Source organism: Pinus tabuliformis, chromosome 3_1 (genome assembly GCF_031772625.1).
Source record: "Pinus tabuliformis cultivar Carrire ecotype Pingquan chromosome 3_1, CPIR1, whole genome shotgun sequence".
Taxonomy (NCBI): Eukaryota; Viridiplantae; Streptophyta; class Pinopsida; order Pinales; family Pinaceae; genus Pinus; species Pinus tabuliformis.
The window spans coordinates 450,405,929-450,428,334 of record NC_142301.1 but is presented as its reverse complement, the minus strand read 5'-3'; the positions used below and the strand labels follow the sequence as shown (position 1 = coordinate 450,428,334).

Sequence of the window (22,406 nt, the reverse complement as noted above, 5' to 3'; positions counted from 1 at the left end):
ACCCTGGAAAAACCCCCTACAACTCTTGGGGAAAACCAGTTTGAGAGCTCTTCTTTATTTCTGGAAAATGCCTTTTACAGTGAGAAAATTTTCAGCAAATAAATTTCAGCAAAACAGAAATTTCCAGCAAGCAAAACTTATCTGTTTTCAGCCTAACAGACAATCTGGAAAATGCTGTACGAACCGTACGGACTGTGCGGATGTGCGGACCGTACGGACAGACCTCGATTTCCGTGTAGAAAATCACCTCCTTGAAATTCGTGCCTGAAAATCAATGTTTCCCTGTTTGCTCACAAAAATCTGCTTTTTACTGCTTTCTCTTTAAGTTGTACGGATTTGCTGAAGTGCTGCCTTGGGAATGTGTGCCAAGCTGCTCCCTCCTTCTCCTTCCTGTCCAGAAATCTCCCTTGCTCTCTTGCTCTCCTTCTCCCAATCTGCTCATGAAAGAATGAATGATCTTTTCCTCCTTTTCCTCCCTTAACCCAACCCTAAGTGACTTTTGGGTGATCCCTAAATCCAATGGTTGAAATAGATTTAGATCAATGGCTGAGATTAAATGCTCATTTAAATCTCACTTTCTATTTTTTAATTCACCCCACTTTAATAAAGACCCACTTAGTCATTTATTTCCAAAGTCACTTTTTCTTTCGAATTTTTCATTGACTTTATAAAAGTCACTTTAAAATTAGACTTAGTAACTTTATCACTTAAAGTCACTTTTAAATTAGATTTAACTTTATAAAAATTATAAAGTTACTTTAGGAGAAAAATTAAATTCTTTTGGACGCTTTTCCCTAGGTCAAAGATCAAAGCCTAAGGGAACCACCTGTCCTCCGATACAAAATTTCAACACTTTTCTTTTTGTGGGAGTGTGTGTATACGTATATGCTCTTTTTGTTATGTGGAACAGCGTCTATACGTTGTTTTGACTAAGTGGACCAGCATGTATCAACTTTTTCCTTTACCTTCTTTATTCTAATCAGTAGACCTTAGTTCCATCTTCTTGTTCTTTTGTACCATTGCCCTGTAACCTCTGAATATACCTGTTGTACTGTGAGTTGCCTTTTACCAAAACTGAATTGACTTGTGAGTGAGTTGCCATCAAGGACAACACTTGTATCATAATGCCAACAATCTCCCCCTTTGGACTTGATGGCAACCATGATGGTGTTGATTTCTGCAAACTGTAGAAACTGTTAGAGATAACAAGCAACACCAAAATTCTCTCCCCCTTTGACATCAAGGGCAAAGGGAAAACCATGATACTCTTCATATCTGAACAGCTGAATATGATCATGCTCCCCCTAGGCACATGCTGAATTCTCTAATTAAACTCCCTCTTTGTGCATGTTCTGATATCATTGTACATGTTGTGATGCACTAACCGTCCATGCTCCCTTGAGCACATGCAGAGTCTGCAAAAATATTTTCCAAAAGAATAACATGACTCTATAACTCAACTATGTGAGTTTGACCTTCCTATCACCAATGACTCATACATACATCAATCTCCCAATCAAGTGTGAATATACCAAATTTGATTCATCCACCCAACCAAGTGGGGAAATACCAATTGTTTAAACTTTATACATGATAGAAATACAATAAATATTATATCATTTATCCCATGCAAAGTGGGGATATAAATTACATCATTTGTCCAATAGGACTCATTCAAATGTATGAGAAGTCATATCACACCCTAGAATTTTACATGACTTAAGCAACAAATGGTATAAATATCTGAAGCCATAGCTAGACTCAGCAACCATAATGCCAACAATGCAGAATGCATGTGAAGGCTAATGCTCCCCCTGAATCTGTGCTACCCGTGCATTGTTAACAAGTCATTGATCAAGGCATCTTTGTCAGTCAGATAAAAATTAATGAACAAAGCATATCGTTAGACTGTAATCATCAACATCAGACAGAGCACCCATATCAGAGTCTGACCCATTGTTTTTCCTATCAAAGAAACATATACACTTCTTCAGCCACAAAAACCCACGTGTATACGCGACTATACTTCATGAAACCCGCGTATAATAACCTTCCTCTAAAAAATTGGATTTAACAGCAGGATGATGCAGCAACTACTCCCAGCTTTTGTCTGAGATATTCAAATGTTTCTTTGGGCAGTGGTTTAGTGAATATATCAACAACCTGTTCTTCGAAGGGAACATACTCCAATTTGACCTTTTGTTCAAGCACTTTTTCTCATAGAAAATGGTACTCGATGGGTATGTGCTTGGCCTTGGAGTGCATGACTGGATTTTCTGAAATACTAATGGCACTTGTATTATCACATAGAATGGAGATGGGTGGAGTATATGTGATCTGAATGTCTTGCAAAGTTTGTATAACGAGATGTAGCCGCCGCATATTATGCTTCAGCGGTAGATAAAGCAATCGAACTTTGTTTCTCGCTGAATCAAGATACTAACCGGGAACCCACATAGAATGCACCACCACTAGTGCTCTTTCGATCATCAACACTTCCTGCCCAATCAGCATCTGTATATGCATGAAGAGTAAGGTCTGTATCTTTAGGATACCATAGTCCAAAGTCCTGAGTTCCTTGAAGATATTTGAAAATTCGACTGCCTAGAGATGTGATTCCTTTGGATTTGCTTGGAACCTTCCAACAATTCCTACTGCATGCATGATATCAGGTCTGGTACCTGTTAGATAAAGCAGACTTCCAATCATAGATCTATAAGTTGGTTGGTTTACTGTTGGTGATTCATCATTAGAGCTGGAACTGCATCCTGGATGGAGTCTTTTCCCTATCTATTGTATCTTCTTCTAGTGCTTCATTGGTTTCTTCTTCAATATCATTTTGATTTGATGCGGGAAAGCAATCCCAAATGCAACTTCACCCCAGAAGGTTGCAGGAGTTCCAAATTCATCTAGCATAGCTCGAGCCATTTGTTGAACTGTTTTGTTCATCCTTTCTACCACACTATTTTGCTGAGAAGTTCTTGCGATGGAGAATTGCCTTTTTATTCCATGTTGCTGACAAAAGTCAAAGAATTGATCTGATATGAATTCTCCCCCTCGATTAGATTTGTTGTCCCTTCCTTTCAATGAAGTGAACTCTAGTTTGCTTACCGATTTGACATGGTTTGCATATGGTATTTTCTAGGATGCTGATATCTGGAAGATCACGAACTACCTTGAGCCTGCATGCTTTTCTTATTTGAGAAAAGCTTAGATGTCCCAATCTTCTATGCCACAGCCAGTTTTCATCTGTTTTGCTTAGATAGCATTGTTGTTGTCCTCCTTTGAGTATGTATAAGTTGTTTGGAGTTCTTTTACCTTTGATCACGGTCTTTCCTGTATTAAGCTCACAAACAACACATCCGTTTGATCGAAACACCACTTCATTTCCTTGATCACACATTTGACTGACACTCAACGATTATGCTTTAAACCATCTACATACATAACATTTCCATCTTTAACCTTTTCTTTCAAGAAAACAGAACCTTTACCTTTAATGACAGCTGGAGTGTCATTTCCAAATGAGACATTCTTTTATTTTTCTAAAGCATTATATGAGTGAAGTTTCTCTTTATCACCTGTCATGTGTTTAGAGCATCCACTATCGATGTACCACTGATTTTCTTGTCCTTCTGCATACAAGGCTATACCACATCTTTTTGATTGAGATTCCTTCGTTTTCCATATCTTGGGATTTAATTTAATGGCGTTTGCTCCTTTTGAAGTGTTCGCAAAAACTTGCTCCTATTCAGATTCTTCATGACCAAAGTTGTTACAAATCGAGCATTCTATTTCATTTTTAAGAGGAGAAAAGTTATTATAGGAACTTTTCTTGATTCATGTTACACTCCTTTGATTTCGTGCTTCTCTAGTCATGATGGTTTTGTAAGCAACGCATTGAGCAGCCTTGTGCCCAATGTTATGACATGAAAAACATTGCCCATTAAAGAAGTTTTTGTGACCATCGAATCTTTTGACATTGTTTACCTGTTGGTTGTGGGTTCTATTGATATTCATCCTTGGAGTAAATTTAGTATGATTTACCTGATAATGGGTTTTAGGCCTTTGCTGACGATTGACATATTGTTCACTGGTCTTTGCTGCATCAAGATAGCTTCTGGTGGAGGTTGACGGCTTCTGTGATTGAGATGATTCTTTAGTATATCCAAGACCTGTCTTTATCAGAGGAGAACGCTAATCTTTGATAATTTCATTTAAAGTTTCTGATCCTTTAGTAAATCTAAGATTGAGAGATTTTGTCTTCTCAAGATCTTTTCTTAGACCCACAATTTCACACTCTAGATTTTCATTGTCATATTCTTTTATTCTATGATCATATTCTTTTATTCTAAACAGATTTTGAGTTTAGTGATTTCTTCATGAAAGTCTTCCTCTTCTAATGCATCCAAAAAATCATCATTGTCATAGGCCATGAGAAGTCTATAATCTTGTTCAGTTTCATCTTCATCACTATTAGATAAACCATCACTATCTTCATGTGTATAGTAACTCCTATTCACAACCTATTTCCTATTGCCTTTTGCATATTCCTTCCCTTTTTCATATTTATCTTTATGAGGACATTTGGCAGCATAATGACCGACTCTACCACAAGCAAATCATTTGAAAGGTAGCTTACCTTTGAACCTTCCAAAACCCTGTTGAAGCTTCTTGACAAAATTTACCTCATCTTCTTCTTCAGAAATGTGTCCTGATTCATTGTTCTCTTCCTTTTCTTTTCCCTTTGTTGATGCTTTAAATGCAGCTTCTCTCATATCTGATGGACCTCCTTTTCTCATTTCAAAGGCAATTAGGATTCCATGAAGTTGAGTCACAGTGATAGTTTGAAGATCCTGTTTTTCTTCTATGGCAGACACTTTTGACTCAAATTTAGAAGACAAAGATCTCAAAATTTTCTCAACTAAAGTAACTTCCTTTATTTCTTCACCCAGATTCTTCATACAATTATCAATATCATCTATACGTAAAAAGTAACTGGCTACACTCTCATCATTATGCATCTTAAGAGTTTCATACTGAATTCTGAGAGTTTGAAGCTTAGCACATTTTACCTGAGAGTCTCCTTCGTAGCTCTGAATGATTTTGTCCCATATTTCTTTGGCTATCTTGAGTTTCATGACCTTGAAAAATTCTAATTCTGACAAACTTCCCAGTAATGTATTGACAGCTTTGGCATTAGTTTCGTATAACTTCTTACCTGCAGAGTCTGTAGGAATTGCTGCTGGAAATTGATATCCTCCTTCCACAATTTCCCAAACATCAATTCCAAGCGATTGTAGATAGGCTTTGGTTCTTACTTTCCAATATACTAAGTTTCTCCCATTAAAGATAGGTGGTCTAATGGATCCCATGCCTTCGGGAGTATTCATCTTGAAAGATCTTCCTTCAAGCGATCAAGCTTCTTCTGAAGGACCTGCTTTGATACCAATTGTTGGAAATAATACTGAGAGGGGGGTGAATCAGTATTATCAGATCAATAATTTTATTTCCCAAACAGATTTATATACGCTACTTTAGTGAAGTGAATTAGCGTGTACACGCGATTGTGATTAGAGAAACCAGCATATATCCAAAGAACTTGTGATTTAAACAATTTATCATGTGTTGATCTTAAACCAGTACATCAGTAACTTCTTAGACAGTGCACTAAAAGCATCACACATAAGCAATACACATGAACACCAAGATTTAAGGTAGAAACCCAATGTGGGTGAAAACCACCTGCCGCTGTCGTCTCTGTCTTTTTTAATAATAAGAAAATATGTTTACAATCTTGTACTGGTGCAAACTCATACCAATACGCAGGCACCCACCTGCAGAAAGCTACAACCTTCTCTTGTTTTCCAGCTTCTACTAGAAGGGAGTTGCAACCCCCTAGCTCTTGTACAAGCCAATTTGTTTACTAGTACGTAAGCGCCGACCTACAGAAGGCTACAACCTTCTTTCTTCCTCCAAGGACCATGTTTCATGAATTTTTCATACTGGATACTCCTGGATCACAACACCACAATCTGAAGGCCATGTTTCATCCAATTTTCATACTGGACCCATCAAAAACTTTTAAACTTAAACTGCATCAACCAACATTCAGTTAATCTGAACAATTAGATCACTGACACCAGAACACTGTGCTGAACCCAGAAACCTGCATCATCATTCAGAACCAGCTGTAACCTCAAAAACCATGCATCAGAGTGTATACGCTACTTGGCTGAACCCAAACTGTGTGTATACGCTACTTCCGTTAATCAAACCTGCGTATACCTTCAAAACTACTGCAAACATAAACTTTTGAATCAAGTCTGTACCAACCAACAATATACTGAATATCTACTGTCAACTTACAGAGCTTTACACAGGCAGCGATAGAGATCACTTCTTCTCACTTATACAATCAATCAATCAAATACCAGCCTCCTTATGCATTCAGTTTTACATTCAGATCTAAGAAGACTTCATTGACAGACAACAGTAAAACAACAGAATTTGATCAGATAGATCAGTCAGATCTGAAAAAGAAGCTTTTCTTTTGTACACGCTATTTTGAAGAGTATAACTTGTGTGTACACACACTTTTGAAGAGACGAACCAGCGTACATATCTGCAAATATCAACTCATAACTTTGTTGCACTTCTGAACTTCAAACAAACCCAGATCACGACATTTAAAGAATAAAACAGGTGTACACAGTTAGATCTAGCCCAACCAATATCAGATCATCCAATAATAAGTCACTTCAGGTCTCATGATCCTGATCCAACATTGAATTCAAGGTGCATAAAGTATTTTAGATCAAATCACAAACATAGCCCCTGCAACATAAAATATACTTCAGATAGAAGTATTCCTTAGAAACCCATACACTTGCACACTTGGCCTTATGATCTTCTCCTCCTTATATAGCTTTAAACCCTTTGTCAATACATTGGACCAAAACCACTTAGGAGCAATACCTTGGACCAAATACCTAGGGTCAATACCACAGACCAAATACCTCAGACCAAAACCTAGGTTTTCCAATCATGTATGCGCTTTTCTTTCTGTGGGAGTGCGTGTATACGTATACGCTCTTTTTGTTATGTGGAACAATGTGTATATGTTGTTTTGACTAAGTGGACTAGCGTGTATCAGCGTTTTCCTTTACCTTCTTTATTCTGATCAGTAGACCTTAGTTCCATCTTCATGTTCTTCTGTACCATTGCCCTATAACCTTTGAATATACATGTTGTACTGTGAGTTGCCTTTTACCAAAACTGAATTAACCTGTGAGTGAGTTTCCACCAAGGACAACACTTGTATCATAATGCTAACACGTTGCACCGTGATACACTTGTGTTGCACACCCTGATACACATATGCTGGACCTTGATACACTTATGTTGCACACCTTGATACACATGTTGCACCTTGATACACTTGTGTTGCACACCCTGATACACTGCTCAGTGCTCATAACAACTCTTGCTATGGTGTTATGGCCTGCGGCCTAGCACATAGCAACAAACGTATCCCAGATAGTGTCCAATCATTATTAATGCAACAACATTTAGTCTATAGAAATGTCAACTCTTGAACATGTTGTAATGTTGCAATTCAGGGATTGATTAAGGCACTGACCACAGTCCCTAACAACCCATCTAAGCTGGCCCAGAATTGCTCTTAATGACTGCGGTTGTCCTCCAATGAGATGCTGCCCTCCACGCTTCATCATTACAGTCCTCCTTGATATAGTAGACCTCCCAAATAGTCCCACTAATGAACTGTTGTAACCTTCTCTTTTCCTATGGCTAGGGCAGTCATGAGACTGCATATAAGGAACCATTCAAATCCCTTCTCACAACAGACTAAGGGCACATGAAACCCTCCATAAATGCAGCCAAAATAGTGTTTAGGTGACTGCGTTCAGCCATGTATAGACTGCGTCTAGGGCATGTTTAACCCTTCCTTAGATAGCTAAGGCTCCTTTAAGGCTTCCTCATGTCTGCAGATTTGGGCTGCCTTGCTGCATGTAGAAGTTCCCCTAAACAATGGGTAGATCTCCCTTCTTCGCTGCGGCTTAGGGCATCCTTTAGCTGCGGTTTAGGGCATCCTTTAGCTGCGGATTAGGGCTCTTCTAGCTGTGGATTAGGGCTCACTTTAGCAGCGGATTAGGGCCTCTTAGATTTGAAGCCAGATCTCCTAAAAACCCAAACAAGTGGAGACTCAGAGTGAGATCACAAGAGATGATTATCAAATGACTTGAAGTCCTCCTTTATTTATACTAAAAGGTTGAGCACAAGTGGGGTATATTTGGTTGTTGGCCGACCTTGACCAATTGTCCCATAACACAAATAAATTCATATCTCCATGAATACTTATCGAAATCGGATGATCTTTAAATCAATCCTACACCTCTCGATGAGAGGGATCCAAGAAAAATATCAACTGCCATAAATAAGATGACCCACATGGAGTTTGGCCCTAGTTGCCAATTTTAACACATTGCAACCAAGGGTTTCTTCAAAGGACTGACATTTTATCTCTAACAATTTGTTTTGCAGCAATTTTGGCTCAAATTTTGTGTTTTCAAGTGCCAAGTACATTGGAGAAATTTTGGCAAATTTGGGTAAGTAATCTAGAAGGCCTTGGGCCTAGGGTTTTCTCTCTAAACCCTAGATTTCTCACTCAAATTTTGTGTTTTCACTGGTTACCCAATACTTGGAGCTATCGTGAAACATGGATTTTCTGGAAAATAGGAATATACAACGTTGGATACATGCACATGCTTCAAATGGCTCACTGAAGAGCTTCATTAACCAGATGACTTTATAATAAGTCGTACTTGTTGTTATATACATTCAGCGTCAATAGTGCAACCGAATAAGAAGATATAACACAAGATGTGCTTTTTCATTTATCATACAGTCAATTGAATCATTGTCAGAATATTCATTTAATCTTAGATTCTAATAGTGTATTATAGACTTACAGAGATATCTCAATGAGCTTCATTAACCAGATGACTTTATAATAAGTCATACTTGTTGTTAATAGATATATACATTCAGCGTCAATAGTGCAACCGAATAAGAAGATGTAACACAAGATGTGCTTTTTCATTTATTGTACAGTCAATTGAATCATCATCAGAATATCCATATAATCTTAGATTCTAATAGTGTATTATAGGCTTACAGAGATATCTCAACGAGCGGCTATCCAATCAAGAATACCAGGGATCCCACAAGGTATACATATGCAAACCAACAGATTCTCCATCTCGTCAGATCTTTGAGCTAGGTCTACTATCTTGACTTTGACAGGTAACTCCCTCTTACATTGATAAACAAGAGGGTCATCAGATAGACAACATCAATAATCAACATGGCTTGTTCATAACTCCCTCTGAATGTAGGAAAAGTCACATTGCCAGAACATAATGGACAAGTCACCTAAAACCTGACCTTTTTCCTGCCATGGACCCTTAGATCCATGTGTCAATCATAATCAGCTGCCATAAAAACATCGGGTAAGAAGAGTCAAGGGCTGCCTCTAAAGTCTTCATTCCAATTGGAAATATGGCTTTCATCAATCTACTCCTCATCTTTAAGATTTATTATGCAGTAAACTTCCAATTACCAATCCCAGCAATATGTATGAACTGGCAATCTCTCTTACGTGCTCTGATAGACCATATGTTGTTGATCCTACATGGGTTGTTATCAAGATAGGGTTACACGATTGAAGATCACTACAATCTATATCAAACCATGCAAGGTTTCTCCATATCAATGAAGCTATTATGACTATTCCTGGAGGTCAGTGTCATGTTAACATTTGTCAAATCCTATCATGGTTACTGTTAATACGACTCTGTTCATGGAGAAAGTTGTCATTATGCAAAAATCACTTCCAGGTTACTGCATTTTCAGAGTCAAGTCACAATCACTATCACAGTCAGGTTACACATCAGAATATCATAGTCGTGATGAGGTCATCTTTGATATGTTGAAGAAATATCTCAGTCATCCTAAGCTTTGTTAATTGTGTTAGATTTGTTCTATTGAGTCCAAGAATCAAATTCTGTCAAGATCACCGGCAACGTAAGTTCTTACAATAGTGTCAATCTGGCATACTTACTATAACACAATCATTCTGAACTCTTCTGCTAACTAGCCACTCCAAATTGTGAATTACTAACAGAGCAACAAATACTGTTTCAAAAGGTGTCTCTGCCTCACATTTTCATTAAGGATCAGAAATGCTTGATTCATAGACAATCCAGAATACTAATGTCAAGGGTACTTTTGTTACAAACTTACACAATCTTCAGTTCTTATTGTAACAATGCCCATGATGACGGAAGGTGTTGCTATCATTACTTCGCATGCTCCCTCTTTTCAGAATCCCTACAAATTTTGAAGGAGATATTCTTGACTAGATTGTAACGGACATGATGGGTTTTGAACGTTGTTCAGCTAAATGTCCTGTAATGTGAAGAAATGTGATACTTCTATTCTTGAAAAGGATCTGTGACTTGGATGCCACAGCTGCTGCGATACTACCTTCTAACTGTATTGTGCCTTCGCAGATACTGAAGATGAAGGTGGAGAACCCATGCATGTGGAAGATGAACAACCCTTTAATAGATCATAGAGAATTCAGTTCTCTGCTTATAAGATCAACTTTAACCTTTCTGTCCCTTAACTAAAATAATTCTTATATCAGGGCGAAGATACAAGAACCTGTGGTTTGAGATGATCGCTTTCAGAAAATTTAATTTAGTAGAGCATCAAAGATTTTAATAGTGATAGAAACCTTCCTCAGCAAATAGGGATCATAACCAGGAGCTTGATCTCCTTTTCAGGCTATTTTTCAACGACGAAGCACTACTACAGGTGCCTTCTATCATAGATCGGACAAACCCTTAGTTAATCCGGAAAGAAGTGAAGGTCTGAAGCAGTAATAGAGCTGAAGCTGAGTTCAAGAAGCCACACAGACTTCAAGAAATGACTCAACGCATCATTGAACATTTGGCTCTCAACATATTTCAGATTACTACCTCAAAGTTACAACGATCATTAACACTCTTGTGCAAAAGAAAGAACCCATCAAATTCTGCAGATCATAAACTAAAATAGATTTTCAACGCTCTGCCTCTACAGGTCATAGAGGTTCCCTTGAGATTGCAGCTCAGCGAGAATTTGTATATATATCAGGGACTAGTCATAAGTTGCTCGCATGCTTTACATATCTGATCCAGAACTAGCCTTAGTTGCTCGCGCCTCAAGGTTGTAAATAATAGTATTGAGAAGTCACAATTATGGGTGTAGTGCCATGTTGAAGTGATGCCCTAATTCCAGGTTAGGTTGTATAGAAAGGACAAGAATTTTACGTTGAAAAGTGTAACTAGGTTCGGTCTTCATAATGACATGTAATTGTGACTTTTGTAAATGATGTAATGAAGAAAAATAAATTATTATTGTAAGCCTTGCTTCATGGGTTTCATAAGCAAGTGATTTTATTTTTAGATGGCTCCCATTGAGAGCCTTAGGATTGGTCACTAAAGTCAAAGAGTCTATGTCATGTATGAAGAACCCTTCTTGGGGATATATCCATGTATATGAGTATACATGTCTAGATAGCCCTCCAAAGACAAGCACTGGCCATCCTCTTCAAGTCGGCTTCCAAATGTATAAATTAAACTCATGTTGGCTCACAGTTAAAGGGACACATCCCTTTGATAGATCATGTCGGCTAATTTATGGAGACAAACTACTATATATACACAGCTAGGCTCCTTGTATTTACACAGAAAATTTTGAATCTCTCTGAGTTTTTCAATGGGTATATCAGAGACAAGTTCAATGGAAGGGACAACAGAGAATTCGTATACATCTCTGTAATTTCGGATGATAATTACAGTGAAAAAGTTCAGAGGACAGAGAGGATATGTTTAAGGCAAGGTTGCACAAAACGGGGAAACGGGTACGAGTTTCCGAAACGGGAAGCGATACGAAACGCGACCTCCCCAAATTTTGGAAACGAGGAAACGCGAATATATATATATATATATATATATATATATATATTAGGACATTTAAGAAATATGTGCAATCATAAAGCATATATGATACATTCTAATTTATTACATTATGATAAAATTGTCAATTGTCAATGCATAAACTATAAGTATCTAAATTTATATCACATTTACTCATGAATAATCACATAATGAAAATAGAAATATCCAAAATCAGCTACGAGAAATTTCTAATTTTTTGTCTCGTGCTTGATTGGGAGTCTCCTCCTACATAGTCGAATGACCTTAGTGCTCTTGATTAAATACAAGTTTCATACCCTAGTACCCTATATTCTCTTGATTATTGGGAGTCTCCCCTGCATAGAGGGCTTGGTTCTCTCGATTAAATACAAGTTCCATACCCTAGTACATGATAAAATCCAATGGAAACATTGCAATCCCCCCAATCCTGAAATCCTGAAAAACAGATAAGTCTGCTGGATTTTGAGTGAGATCTAAAATTCTACTTTCTCCATATGAAATCCAATGAGGTCGAAACCACTCTCAAACATCCTGAGTCATTTCATGGTAATGTTAAAAATTTAAGTAAAAAATGAAAAATAAAGGAGAATATCACTTTTACTTTAAGAATTTAACATTACCATGAACTGCATATCAACACTAGGGCAATAGTTCACTTTTATAACTTTAGACAGGCATCTGGAAGCAACTAGAAGTCACTAGGCTAACGTAAGAATAGATTAGAAAACAAATAAAAAATAAAAAACACAAATAAATGCTGAAACGTGGGTCATACGGCCCTGAAACGCGTTTCAGGGCCGTACCAAACAAGTTTCAGCGTTTCGTACTCGTTTCCGTACGAAAACGCCCTCCTACCCCACGTTTCCTGCAACATAGGTTTAAGGGTAATCACATTTCAGAAACTCGGATTCTCTGAGATTCGGATCACAGAAAGAAGGTACTGAAAGGGCAGCGAAGGTCTATCGTGATAAAGGGAATGTAAGGACCTTTCAAGGGACAGCAAAGAGTCAAGGAGCTTAGATATAATCACAGTCAACGAGTTCAATAGCATGAAGCTCAGACTTCTGGAAGCCACATATCAGTGTTCTAATGAAGCCACAGAAATTTGGTATGGTGTTTTGACAGTGATGAGTTTCCATGTCATAACAGTTCGATAAGAGATGATCTCAGTTCATGGTGATAAGCGAAGAAAGCTGAAGTGGAAGAAGCGAAGAAAGCTGAAGTGGAAGAAGAGGAGTCAAGCAGAAGGCTGACGATCAAGAGAGTTGGTGTCTTGGTCTTGGGGTGGCTAATAGGTCAAGGGTCTTGGTCTTGGTATTCGTCAATTGGAATCTCTATAAGAATAATTTGTGCGGGTTTTCCTCTCAAAGAGTGAGGTTTTGGCCTTGGCTCATAGACTAGATTCTGTGTCTCTTGTCTATTTATGTTCATGCATTGGTTACTGTTTGATGAAGAAGAACACTAATAATCTAACATGAAGAAGATCCTAATCCAAACAAGTAGAAAGCATTCACAAGCAATCACTAATCAAAGAAAAATCACCTAATGCTAATGCCCTAGATTTCTCAACATTTTAGGCCACAAAAATGGATAGAGACCAATAAACCCATCGATATATCCAAATCAAGCTTTGACTGTCCAAAATTGTGCCCCGCTTCACTGGAAGGCATGCTTAGGTTGATGTACTCCTTCACAAATTCATCGCTCAACTGTTGGAAAAGTCATGCCAAAGATTCAGAAGATGCTTTTGCAGGGAATAGGTCACTTTGTTTTGGCCATTGAGGAAGCTCCAGAAATCACTAATTCAATGATACAAGTGCTCGGATTATCCTCCTTGCTCAATATTTGACGATTGTTGGCATGTCTAAGGCTGAATGTACAAATCACAGAGCTTAGGCATATATGAATTTTGTGTAAACCCAGAGAAGGCCGTGTGAGTTGCAGGCATGATGGAGGTCAGATAATTAAGATGTGAGATTAGCCAAAAACTTCAGAAAATAAGGCTTCTTTGCTGGCCTTAGAGTCTTCAATACACCTACATGTACCCAACAAATCCCATGCCACAATAAACCAAAAATGTCCTAGAACTGCTTCAGGGTCGCAGGAGTATTACTTCTCCACATATCGAAATATTTCCGAGTATATCCACTAAAAATGATAGGCATTCAAAAAAAAGAAATCCATAACCCTTAATCATAAAATATAAGCCAGTAAATAATGTCTGCCTTAAATGGAGACTAACAAGCTTCTCAGCTGTAATGCATTCTCTCTTGCTTGGGATTGTCCTAGCCTGGCTCTGATACCATGTTAATTTTAGGTTAACATGATCTTAGCTTAGGACAGTTACTTCAATGATTCATATTAGCCCGATTTCAATTCAATCCATTTCCTTAAGCAATCACATAAGACATTATCACATTGACAGTAACAGAAGAAAGAACATGGATGATAGATGCAGGTGACAAGTCAAGACAAGAGAACACATGAAATTGGCTCAAGCCAGGGAAAAACCCCAAGATGGGTAACCCTTTATCAATTCTTCTTAATATTAATATCAAATGTTCGACAGAGGGAGAGAGAGAGTACAATAAAATAGCTTGCCAATTTAGAGATCATATCACAGCCCTTGAATAAGGGGGATGACCCAGAACTGCAAAACCAACATTCTGTCATCAATTAAGGTCTGGTTAGGGCTGCTTACAGTCCACTGTTGTTGCGTTAAATTGATGCACAAACCCTCCTTTCAGCTGCAGCTTTCTCTGACATGCTAGACACAGGCCTTTACTGGCTCTTAGGGCTAGACTGAACTCATGTTAAGCCTCTCGGCTCCCTTGACTATGATAGGTCAGACCTGCGGCCCTTCCTGGAGCTATAGAACTGAAGTGCAGTCAACCAAGGGAAGCATATCTTACTCAAATCGTCCACCAACTAACCCAGAGGAAGCATCAAAACCCAACCTGACATTTTGTTCTTGAAATCGAGCCTGTAAGGACAGAATTACCCACACAAACTTCACAGAATTTCCTCAAAGCCTGCACCTATTGATCTGAAGTATCTCGACCCTGTTGAAGAAAAAACCCAAAACAAACTGCCTTTTGACCTCCTCCAATAACTCGGCTGCCTCAGACATAGAACTTTCTATGCAACAAAGTACATGAAAATGTATCTTGAATAGACTACTTATATCCTTCATTGCTAGGCCAACTTGATCATTTGAGGCAAATTCAAATTTCAAATTTTCAATTTTTCCCACCTTGATAAGGTCATGCCTTATAAAATTTATTTCAAATAAATAAATATTTTTCCTTATCCAAATTTAGTGATCTTTAGGTCGATTTTGGACCTCTCGAAAAGAGGAATTCAATGCAATCATCACCTCCATCAAATGAGTTGTCCAAAGTGGAATTTGGCCCTAGTTGCCAATTTTAACATATGTTCCAAGACAAAAAACAAGTTCCACATTCTCATCAAAGGGAACTTAGCAAGGATGTGACCTTTGATGAGAATGTGGCCTGTTAGAAATCCAAAGAAGTTCCCATGGACTCTGATGAGGACAAATAACATGAAGCTCCCAAAGAAGAAGAAAGTTTTGGTCCATCAAAATCTTCAGAGCATCCCATTGATCATCATGAAGAGCCAAAAAGGCCTAGTGATCCAGTGGACCCGATTGTTTTTCTTGAAATTAAGAAGAGGCTAGCTTGGTTAAGATCCACTTTGCAAGAAGCAGAAGGACATGCAGCACCATGTGGCTCCTTCAGGGAAAGCAGGAGGCCAAAGAGGTATTCTAGATATGCAGCATTAATGACTTATCTTATTGATTTTGAACCTTCCACCCATGAAGAAGCAGCTAGCCAGCAAGTTTGGAAGAACGCAATGTTAGAAGAATATCAATCAATTATGAAGAATAATGTATGGGAGATTGTTCCGAGACCTAAAGGAAAATCAGTGGTGACCTCCAAAATGGGTATTCAAGATCAAGCATGTAGTGGATGGCAGTAATGACAAATAAAGGCAAGATTTGTGGCTAGAAGATTCTCCCAAAAAGAGGGAGAGGATTACGATGAGACTTTTGCGCCAGTTACCAAATGGAAAATACACTACCATCAAATCTATCATTTCTATTGCCTCCTCTATGGGTTGGAATTTACATCAAATAGATGTAAAGACTGTTTTTCTTAATGGCGTGATTGAGGAAGAAGTATACATAGAGAAACCTCAAGGTTTTGAGGTCCATGGAAGAGAATCTGACGGTTGCAGAAGAAAGCCTTGTGTGGACTTAAGCAAGCACTGAGAACCTGGTATACTAGAATTGACAATTATCTGACAAGACTTGGCTTCTCCAAATGTGATGTTGATCCAAACCTATATTTCAAGGTTGAGAAGAATGAACCAATGATTCTATTATTATATGTTGACGACCTATTTTTGACAAGCGTGGAGCATCCCATTATTCAAAGTAAGAGGGAGTTGGCCTTTGAATTTGATATGAAGGATCTTAAGTTGATGCACTACTATTTATGACTAGAAATATGGCAGAAGCTTGGCAAAATCTTTATTGGTCAAGGAAATATATTATCAAGATCTTGCAGAAGTTTGGAATGATGGAATGTAAATCGATGGCAACTCCCATGGGACTAGAAATATTGCAGAAGCTTGGCAAAATCTTTATTGGTCAAGGAAAATATATTATCAAGATCTTGCAGAAGTCTGGAATGATGGAAAGTAAATCGATGGCAACTCCCATGGTGACAAATCTGAGAAAGTTGAGAGACTCGAGTCATATTTGATAGATCCATCCATGTATCAAAAGCTGATGGGATCGGCAATGTATTTGGTTAATACCAGGCCATACATTTGCTTTGCAGTGAACACTTTGAGTTAGTTTTAGGTGGAACTGAGACATGATCATTGGATTGCAACAAAGCATATATTGAGATATTTGTGTGGTACAGTTGACTATGGTTTGAGATATGTCTCAAACAGTGATATACAATTGCAAGGCTATACAGATGCAGATTGGGCAGGGAGTGTTGAAGACAAAAAGAGTACCTCCAGAGGTTGCTTCAGTTTGGGCTCTACTATGATTTCGTGGATGAGTAGGAAGCAAACACCTATTGCACTCAATACTGCCGAGGCAGAATATACTGCACCTAGCTTAGCGAGTTGTGAAGTGGTGTGGCTTCAGAAGTTACTCGCAGGATCTTTTGATCATGTGCTAGAGCCGACCATGATATATTGTGATAATCAAAGTTGTGTGAAGCTGACAGAGAATCTAGTTTTCCATGACAGGTTGAAGCACATCAAGATCAAGTACCACTTCATCTGTGACATGGTGCAAAAGGGAGCAGTGAAGCTCCAATATGTCTCTACTGATGAGCAGATTGTTGATATTCTTACAAAGCCTCTATCCAGAGCGAAGTTTATATACTTCAGGGACAAGCTTGGAAGTTTATATTCTTGGCTATTTCATTGAGAGGGAGTTTTGATGAGATAGCACCGTGCATTGGCATTCTCCTTATGTCATATATGACCATAATTAGGGAGAATGGTCTAGAAGAGGATAGTCATTCTTCATGTGTCAAGTATATTGGCTGGAATTAGGAAGAATGGTCCTAGAGGCCCAGAATTACTAAAATTCAGTGTGGCTTTTCAGCATCAAGTTCACTAGCATCAGGCCCAAAATTACTCAAATAGAGTGTGGCCTTTGGGATTCACCATGTGTGAGGTACCGACTAGAATAATGGAGAATCAAGACTAGTTTGTATATTATATGATAGATAGACTAGAGCTATGGTGACTAGTTGATGGTGCTAATGATGTGTCACGTGTCAGAGGTACCGACCAGAATTATGGTAGCTCTATTGTGTGTTAGGAATATTGACCAAAATTATGGTGAGAATGCACCATGTGTTAGAGGTACTGACCAAAATTATGGTAGCCTATTGATGTTGATGATCTATTATTTGGCCAGAATTATGGTAGTTGATTGATGCTATTACTTTACCATGTGTCACTATTTGTGACCCAATTATGGTAATGTTTTGTTATAACCTTTTCTTAGAGAAATTTGTCAACATGAAGAACATATGTCTAGCCATTATGAATACCTCCCTAGCTAAGAGGGAGTGTTGAATTTTTGTAGCTATGGTCGATCTTCATAATTATATTTTAGCCCTTGTAATGTATAAACAATTTGCAAGACATGTTTTTCGTGTCATTTTCATTTTTTTTTTCACTTCTGGTTCACGGATACCCGGGTCAATGGGTAGCCGCTACATCCAGGGTTGTTCAACACTGAGTGGACGCACCCGAAGGCATCAACACCCCTCGGCCTATTTATTGACCTAACCCCAAGAGCTTTCGGGATTCGACCCTGTGACCTCCCATTGGCAAGGCACTTGATTTGACCGATTGAGCTAACTCTTGGGGCTTCGTGTCATTTTCATTATTTAGCCCTTGAAAGAATTATTATAAGACATGTTCTTCATGTCAAGATTAAAAGATAATTTCAAAATTTGAATTTTGAATTTTTGGCTCCAACTAGTCAAGTCGGCCCTCCCTCAAGTCAAGTCAGCCCCAGTGAAGAGACACACCCATTCGCGAAGGCAAAACACTATATAAAGGCATTCAACCTCCTCCGCAAAGACACCATTTGATCTCACACAAGCAAGACAGTTTATGGGCATCCAAGTGAAGGAGAAGAAGGACGATGAAGAAGAAGAGGGACGAGTTCATCTTTATCATCTATCTCTCTCTCTTGACCTCACACGTGTGACTTTCTGAGCAGCAATTTCTAGACAGGCTGAAATTTTGAGCACTTTAGGGACAGGCCAAAATTCTATGCAGTTTTCTGGGCAATATATTCTTGGCAGGCCAAAATTCTGGGTAGATTTGAGAAGGCTGAAATTTGAAAAGGAGAAGTTTGACTTCGCTTGACTTGACTAGAGGGTTACTTGACTAGGTTTGACCATAGCATGTTGATCAGTTTGATCTCATAGTTTACTAGTAGCATTAGATGTATCTCTTGTTGAAATGATGAATTTCTCTAAGGAAAAGGTTGCTAGTTTTTTCCCCAAGTGGGTTTTCCCATGGCAAGTCTTATGTTCTCTTTGTGCATTGTGATCTCTACTATCCTTATGGTTTTATGGTTGAATTTATGAAGTGCAATTACTTAATGATAAACTGGAATTGTTAAAAGAAGACCTATATCATTAGAAATAATTATCAGTATTTCAAAAATATTGTGCTAGACTTCAATGACATGACTAGACCAGATCCCTTCCCAGGAGATGGATGAGGTCCCTCAGGCCTCAACAGCAAACCGCCTCTTCAAGACAACAACATAGTGGAAGATCCAAGCATCCCACCAATTCTCCCTTTGGGCATCATACTATACTAAGCTTCCTTCATTTGACCTCAGATGTTAGGAGAGATGGGTATCCTCCACGATTGACTACTCCATACTTTTGGTTCTTCTTGCTCCTAAATCTTCTCTTCCTATAAATCTGCACCTGAAAGTGGATTTCTACACTTGGGGTTGAGGGTTGTTCATGCCTCATGCCTTAGCTTAGAACTCACCCTTTAATCTAACTTTGTTTATTTTATGCATCTTGTCTTTTATAGTATTTCTTTGTAATGACATTATAGTACCTAGTAGTCCATTTGACCTACTTTTATGATCATTAGTTGGACATTAATAAAATTATCTTATCTTATTATCTTCAATCTCCCTTCCAAGCTCCCAAAATCAGCTCCTCAACAACAAGCAACAAGCCCACTCAAAATCTTAACAAATATGAGTGAAATAAGTGACAAAGAATAATAGAATGAGAGAAAATGGGGCGAACTAACATTTATTCCATCAATAATTCCCAGGGATGAATTGTTTTCCCTTACATGCCCACCACAAGCTAAAACCCAAAAAAATCGTTAGGTCGTGAGCTGCAATATTTGATTTTTGCTAGGAGTGTTTAACGTCATGGTAGTGTTGTGGGAGCATCCTAACAGCACCCCAAGGGTCCTAGAGGCACCACTCCTGAATTGCTTCCTTCATAGACAGAAAAGGCTCTAAACCCTCGAGAGCACACTCCCTAAAAATGCTCTCAAGTGAGTGACTTGGAAACATGCTTCAAAGGTTTTCTTTCTTAGAGCATGATGTGGGAGTGACGCGGAGGGGGCACTCTCATGTAACATAGATCAAGGCACAAAGAGTGTGCACCAAATTCAACCTAAATGATGTTATGCAAGATAGTTTAATAGCAATAGATCATAAGCTACAATAACATGATCTGGACTCTCTCAATCCTAACCTAATGAGCTCTTACTAAACTAGTTCCCCAAACCTTGGAGCCATGAAGGACTTGTGGGTCTAATGATCATGTTAAAGAGGTGCATCTTGGAAGAGATGTCCTAGAAGTGGATCTGAAAGCATTGTTGTTCATGTAGGACAGGGGAAAAACATCCATTGTAGATTCTAGGCTAGAAATCATGTCTCGAATAGAAACATGACCCATTACATTGAACCCCCAAGTATGTGTAGGTTGTTGTGATCTCAATCTGTCTCCCTCGAAAATAGAAATGGTAGTCAAAGAGCACACTCTCTGAGGCATTGAAGATCATGACCTTAGTTTTACCAAGGTTAATCATCAATTGTTGAGGGTCAAAAAAACTAGAGGATGCATCAAGACATTGAAGATCATGACCTCAGTTTTACCAAGGTTAATCATCAATGGCTGAGGGTGAAAAAAAACTAAAGGACGCATCATGCCATCTCGAAAACCCTTAGGTGATGATGATAAGAGGATCATGTTGTCAGCAAATAGATCAAGAAGGTAGGATCCACTGAGGTAATGTTAAAATTGGCAACTAGGGCCAAACTCCATGTGGGTCTACTTATTCATGGCAGCTGATATTTTTTTTGGATTCCTCTCGTCGAGAGGTGTAGGATTGTTCTAAAGGTCATCCAATTCTGATAAGTATTCATGGAGATATGAATTTATTTGTGTTATGGGACAATTCATCAAGGTCGGCCAACAACCAAATTGCCCCCACTTGTGCTCAACGTTTTAGTATAAAAAGAGGTGGCTTGCTAGTCATTTGGACACACACTCTTCTTGTGATCTCTTCCTCTCCACTTGTCTTTGGGTTTTGGTGGGAGGAGAGATCCTAAGAGACAACGCTGCCCTAATGGAGAAGCCTAATGCAGCCATGGAAGAAGCCTTAGTGTTATCACGGAGAAGGCTCTACGCTATCATGGAGAAGGCTAAACACTGGTATGAAGAAGCCCTAACCGTTGGCCTAATGATGCCCTAACTAACATGCAGTCATGAAGGCAGAAGCCCTAACGCAGTTAGAGAAGAAGGTGATATCACAGCAAGGAAGTGACCTAAGTAAAAGACTTCTAAACACTAAGATATGAGGATCATGTTATGCCCTAGCTGCAGGTTTAAAGGAGAGTTTATGCAGCAGAGGAGACCTGTCCAAGCAGCAAGGAGATGTCACCTAACCGCAGTCACTAGTAGCATCTATGCTGCCCTAAAATGAAGGTTTTATGCAGCATGATGTAGGATCCCTTCACGCTGGGCAGAGGAGCCCTTAACTACCCCTAGACACAGTCAAAAGGAAGACGGTTCAAGCATGCCCTAACCGCAGTCTTATGTGTCACAAGTTGGTGCCCTAGACGCAGTCAATACACAATCCATGGAGGGAACTAAGCCGCAGTTAAGGAGGGTGCTATAGGTAGCTCAAGGTGGCTCCAAACAACAGCATGTAAATGTGCACTAGGACGCTACTATTAGAGGCCTCAATTTGCAGTTAAGGAGGACTGTTAGAGACAGTTAAGGAGGACTATTAGAGGATTGTTAGAGGCAGTTAAGGAGGACTGTTAAAGGACTGTCATAAGCAATTGTTGGTTGTTGTCCTAGAGAAGCTCTTCGTTGCCTAAATATGAAAGAAGCCTAACTGTTGTCCTAAGCTTGGATGAGGTAAAGTTGGGAGCAACTGTCATTGTGGGCTAAGATTCTAACTATAGCCCAGCTGCTCTGCTAGGCTGCAAGCCATAGCAAGCAACTAAGGTTGGAATGCATTTGCAACAAGTATTACAGTAGTATGATGTATTACAGTATGCAATATATAGGTGACAGTAAGGATGGGTGCAACATGGTGCAACACAGTGATGATGGGCATGGATGTATAGCAGCAACATGATGTATTGTAGCAGCTTGATAATGATGAGTGCAACTTAGTGCTATGAAGGGTACAACCTAGTACATCATGCCAGTGATGATGGAACATAGTAATGATTGGGTGCAACTCTGTGATGGGAGCAACACAGCTCAG

General features: G+C 38.8%; 1 protein-coding gene across 2 annotated transcripts in view; it reads right to left on the bottom strand.

Moving 5' to 3' along the window:
* The window catches only part of LOC149187697 (lipid phosphate phosphatase delta-like), a 51,041-nt gene that overhangs the window by 14,279 nt on the left and 14,356 nt on the right, over positions 1–22,406 (bottom strand). The gene's annotated exons all lie outside the window — the stretch shown is intronic.